Source organism: Haliotis rubra, unplaced genomic scaffold (assembly GCF_003918875.1).
Source record: "Haliotis rubra isolate DU_JTF1 unplaced genomic scaffold, ASM391887v1 Scf1984, whole genome shotgun sequence".
Classification (NCBI taxonomy): Eukaryota; Metazoa; Mollusca; class Gastropoda; order Lepetellida; family Haliotidae; genus Haliotis; species Haliotis rubra.
The window spans coordinates 37,942-43,941 of NW_025765985.1; positions in this window are offsets into that span (position 1 = coordinate 37,942).

Sequence of the window (6,000 nt, forward strand, 5' to 3'; positions counted from 1 at the left end):
CCCGACCGCATCGCCAAAGTCCAGAGGACTGTTACACAGTTTCTCCAGTCGCCCAATGCGCCAGCCCGAACATGGCTTCGGTTGCTAGGCAACATGGCGGCGACAGTGGATCGGTTTTACGCGGCGCGTCTGAGGATAACTGTTCAGCAAGCTGTTAGCTCTAGCTGTGGTCCCAGCAGAGCTACGGTGATTATTCTCACAACGCCCGAAAGTGGTTAATTCCTCACTTGCGATGGTGGACGGACGTCGGAATTTGTCCAGGGGATCCCCTCGACACTCCTACCCCCGCTACACCTTCCCTCTCAGTTCAGACGGACTCACAGGTTGGGGTCCTGGAGTGCACTCAGCACTCCGCCCTGGTCGGAGCGGGAAGTCAGCCTACACATCAATGTGTTAGAACTGAGAGCAGTCCGCAGGGTGTTCGAGTGCTTCCGGTGTTGGTGCAGGGCCATGTGGTTCGCCTAGAAATGGACAATCAAACGCCATGTCTTCCATTCTCAAGCAAAGGCGCACAGTGTCTCCGCCGCTTCCTTCAGGAGGCGTGGCAGTTTCTACTGTGGTGCGATCAGTTCAGCATTCGGTTTTGCCTGTTTATCTCCCAGGGGTAGACAACGTCCGTGCAGATGCACTCTCACGGCGATACTAGCCCCACACGAGTGGATGCCGACCGGGAGATATTCGGGATTATCTCCCAGTTGTTCGGGTCGTTCCAGGTGGATCTGTTTGCGTCTGGGTGACGAACCAGATTCTGCGCTTTGCTCCTGGATTCGGATCCGCGAGCGTTAGCCACCGAACGCCAGCTCGATTGATGGACAGGGTACTGTAAGAGCGCTCGATACCACTGGATTCCAGGGTCCTGTCCGCGTCGCGATAGGAATTCCTGCACCAGTTGCAGACACAATTCTGGCTGGGATTCGACACCCGTTCAGTGTGTTGATAGGTGGGGCGCGCTGGTGTGCAGATAGGGGGATTTCATAATCCCTATTCTGCGGATTTAGTTCGGATATTGGAGTTACTATAACCTCGTTTTGGTTGAGAGCCTTATGACCTCCACCATTGCCGGGTACTCCATGGCTATTTCCACGTTTCACACCTCGTTTGATGGTGCTCTGCCTAGGCAGCATCCTCTCGTACATCGCGTCGTAGCTGGCATGAGCAGGGTTCGACCGCCTCGTCGGCGACCCAGCCCACCTTAAAATTGCCACTTATTCACAATTGGCTGTCCGGCCCTAATTTTTCAAGTATATCGTCTCTCTCACTTCACTTGTTGACGTGGAAGACGACTTTACTTGTTGTGGTGAACTCTGGTAGAAGGGTCGGGTACATCCATGCGATTCCCACTGACCCGACACTGACAGTATTTTTATACTGATCATGTCCTGTATTCGACTCCCGGATACCTACCACTCTCAGTGTGATATTGCTTTCCACGTGACTGCTCATATCGCACTTTCCACCTTTAACCAGCCTTCCGCGACCGGGGACCAATCTTTCGATTGCTCACCCGTGCCTGTCACGAACGAACGAACAACAGGGATCCGTACGGGTACCCATGTGGGCTGTTCGGTGGCGGGAAGACTGGGGAGTCTGCTAGCAAGCGCACTTTATCTCGTTGGCTTGTTTCCATAATTGTATGGTTACAATGATAAGGTTTACCTCCCCCCGAGGGGTTGCAGGCAGACTGGGTAGGGCAGATGCCGCTTTGTTGACATTACACAGCGGCACTGCTCAATGATGAGATCGGTTCTGTCGCTCTTTGGAGCCAGCAGAACGCCTTCATTCGCCATTACCAACTTGACACGCATTCTAAGGATCGTGCTCGGTTCGGTCAGTCAGTTCTCTCCAGTGGGCATGGTTCCACCTCTCTAGCCGATTGAGCTTTCGAGAGAATTATGTGAACCATTCTATGCCAAATTTTTTTTTTAACACTGGTGTTGGGTTTTAAAAATCTTGTTTACATATTCCCTTGGTGACAGGTTTTATGTGGTGATGGTTTTTATTCCCATGTCTTTGCATTCTGCTCTAGACTTTACTGGCCTTGGAAGCTTTGCTAAATATATACATATTAAGGCATTTCGTTTCTGGCGGCTTATTGCGGACCCTTATCTTCGGCTTCCGAGTAGATTACGGGAAGGAGGGAGGGTGTGTCTCGTTAGTTTGCTTTAGCGCAGGTTTGGCTGGGCAATTTACATATGTTCGACCCTGACCCTGGCTCATGCCCCGCCTGATTGGCTATGGTGGACGCGTGACCGGGTAAAGTGTGCTTTTTCTGCTATAATTAGCTTGGGAAATTCCACTTCTTGTCGGGGTGTTTTCTGCAGACAGAATGCAGCTCCTTAGCTCCGTCTTTAGGAGTCTGTCTTATGCTTATAAGTACCCCAAGGAGGAATATATAAAAAGAATCGAACTAACCTGTATAGGTTTCAGATTCTTTGAATATATTCCTCCTTGCAGGGTACGCCTCAGCTCTCCCCACATTCTGTCTGATGTCGTTCAGCATGGAAAGTGAGGTCTGAGGTTACGGTCTAGAGTTACCTGCTCTTGGCTGTAGGGGGCCAGAGGGCCCTGTAAGGGTGGTCTCACAAGACAAAACGTAGTTTTTGTTTTGTAAATATTTTATTCAAATATTGTTACAACTGTCGTAGGGATTTTAAATGGACATTTAAATGCTTATAAGTACCCCAAGGAGGAATATATTCAAAGAATCTGAAACCTATACAGGTTAGTTTGAATTTTTCATTGGAATGAAGGCATTAACATTGGATCTTGCCCTCCCATAGTTAAAATACCAAATATGGACCTGTCAGTTAGATGTAAACAGTGTAGGGGTAGCAGTTCCAGCCAGCTGACTCTGTCCAGCCTCTTTTAACACTTAATCTAATTAGTGTCACAACCAAATTCCATGAGATGTATCGGATTCTGCTATCACAAGTTGCTGTCACCACATTACTCCAAACAATTCACCATCATTTAAATTGAAATATGAAGTCTATTTTATTTTGGCTTTATCAGCATTGCCAATTTTACAGTGTCGAAAAGATATTTTAGGGGTGACATGTTTGAAGCATCATCTTTGAACCATGGAATTGACCTGTGAACCCCTCCATTTGGGAAACAAGAATAAACAATAGGGGCCTGTGTATGGTCATAGAAAGTTCTTTATTAATACAGAAGTACATGTTGCAATAAGCTGCCAAAACCATAGTGATTTAACTCTTAACAGCTTTTATGATGTATCTGATCTCTGCATATATATGTGTCATACACACATGGCAGTGAGCACAAAGTATAGCGCTTGAACCAATTTCCATTTGTTTCTAAGGAGCTACATATATTTACAATAAATACGTCACAGATTTAATTAGTGCAGATGCAGACCATTATTCTACAGGGTTCGAGCATTTTTCAGTAATTCATACTTTACATGCTTTCCTGTGTTTATTTCACCATGGAAACATGTTAGCATTAATGTAGAGGCAAGTTTAAAGGTACTGGGAGTAAAGATATGGCTGTTTTGAGTGGAATAGATTGTTTTAGTGTCCAGAATATGAACGTTGCTTCGTTTTGTGGTCGAACAGTGGTAAAAGACCCTCAAGGTGAGTCTTACCATCAAGTAGTGGTTCCCTGGCTTCTAAATTTGTTGGAATTTGACAACAAATTATGTTAAAATCACCACTGCCACAACAATGTGAGTGTCTAAGTTAATCTCCTGAGGGTCAGTTTGAAGTCAAATGATAAGAATATCATGAAATATGTTCACTGCTGACAGCAGAACATGTCACAAACCCTTGTTTTAAATGCAAACAGTGTAGCATATGATCAATTCTTTCTGTCTGTCCCCTTTTGAATATGCAACGACCTAATTTTCTTTTCCTTTTTTAAAAATATACCCCTTTTTTCACCCATAGGACTTTCAAAATGAATTTCTATTTTATTAACAACTGTCTCATTGCTGTTATGGATTTATGACTTGACATTTAATGTAATCTCAACACTATTTTCAGCTTGTAGAATGCCTGTTGGTGAATGGGGAGGTGTATCTTCACAAATACAGCAGAAAAAGAAGCCTTCACATCCAATGTGGTATTTCGACAAGCCGGTCCAAAGGCTGTTGTTGGCAGTGTCTAATCAAGCATACTCCCTTTGCTTCGATATGCTTTACCGCCTTGTAGAAGTTGCAGTTCTTGGACATGTAGGTACATATAGTACATTTAAGTGCCCCCAGTCCAGTTAAGGCACCACAATGTCTCACTACCAAATTCCATCACTCGGTCATCCTCATCCATTAGAAATTTCTGACAGTGTCCCCTTAATGCCTCACTGTGTAGTATTTCAGTTTCCCAGACATGAAATAAGGGCTGTACATCAACCCCAGAAGCTGCTTAGATGTAAATAATAACAACTGACCTTTGTGGAATGTAATATTATGGGTCTGAATTCACATTTTATTGACATGAGAGTGTTCGATATCGTAAAATTATCTCCCCTGTTTACCTAAATACATTGTGTCTTTCTCTAACCCAGTAACCCATAAATTACTGCAGAGAAGCTCTGTTTTTAGCTGATATTGCCAAACACTGTTAATTGTAATTAAAAATATTCAGTTTAGGGCAGGGTAACCAATGCATTTCCAAAGTTATGTGGATTTTTTCACTTTGTTCCCTCTAAACTGGCTTATACATGAAATTGGCAAGTCTAACAGCCTCCAAACAATACACAGTAAATAATTTTGAATTTCTGGAAGTATTTCAAAGTCTTAGCTTGATGAATCAACAGATTCAAGTGTAAGTTCTTATGCTGTGGTTTAAAAGTGATTTCATCTGTTGAAGGGGTCATTTGCCTTGATCGACTAACAGGCGGCAGGGTACTGTGGTCAGTGTTTCAGACTGCTAGGCATTATCCAACCCCTCACTAATTACATTCTGGCAAAGTTCATCATCCTGCCTTACATATGTCAGGATGTTAATGCTGCTTAATGTTAAACCTGTCCAATTTCTGGCCTGAATTCCATGATTTTTGTCGTTCAAAATATATTTTGGATTGATATGATCAAGGCAGTCCCAGTCATGCATGGAATTAACCCATGGCCCCCCTTCTTTTGTGAAATAAGAGTAAACTCCCATGGTATAGGTATGATTTGAAAACTTTCTCTATTAATACAGAAGTGCATTTTGTATAGCTTTGGTGAAATAGACATAATATAACTCTTACAGCTGTCAGTGCAGCAAATCACTATATTCTTGTGCCTTATAGATATGTTGGACAGGAAAAAGTATTGAAGCTTCATGCAATTTTATATTTTTTCTGAGAAGTTACATGTATATACAGTACATAAATCACAGATTTGCCTAGGGCAAATGTTTCTAAATTTTCCTATAGGTTCCACTACACTTAATCAGTATCACTTGCTCCCTGCGCAAGAGCCATATGTAAACAAGTGAAGAGAGACAGAGACATGTGACAGCTGTGATTGGATGAAATAGTGTAAGATGTTTATTTTTTAAAAGCACATCCAACCAGTAATTAAAACTGACCACAATTTGAAGTATTTAGTGCTGTCATTTTTATCACCATCACTTATGCTTATTGTGTGTACAGATATTTTCCAGTAGGTGACATTTGGTGCGGAACTGGGGTTGATGTGTTCCGCTTACTGTGCTCTCAAAACGAGCAGGACAAGTTGGCCTGATATTTTGTTTTGATGGTAGTTTAAAGGCTAGAGTGTACCCATGTGTACATGGAATGGCTGTTGATAGCCTGGATATTTTAAAAAAATATATAAGGTTACTATAGAAGTCTATGGGAAAACATTTGGTGTTGTGTAACCTAATGCTAATCTGTGTGATTTTGTGAAAGTTTTTGTGGCTTTTTCAATGAGAAAGGATCGTTCGGTCTAGAAAAATTAGACTATTTGCAAATGAAACAAACTGGGAAAATCTGAATGCCAAAATATATAAGGATCAGCTTGTGTCAATTTAGAGCCCATGTCCTGTCTGTCTT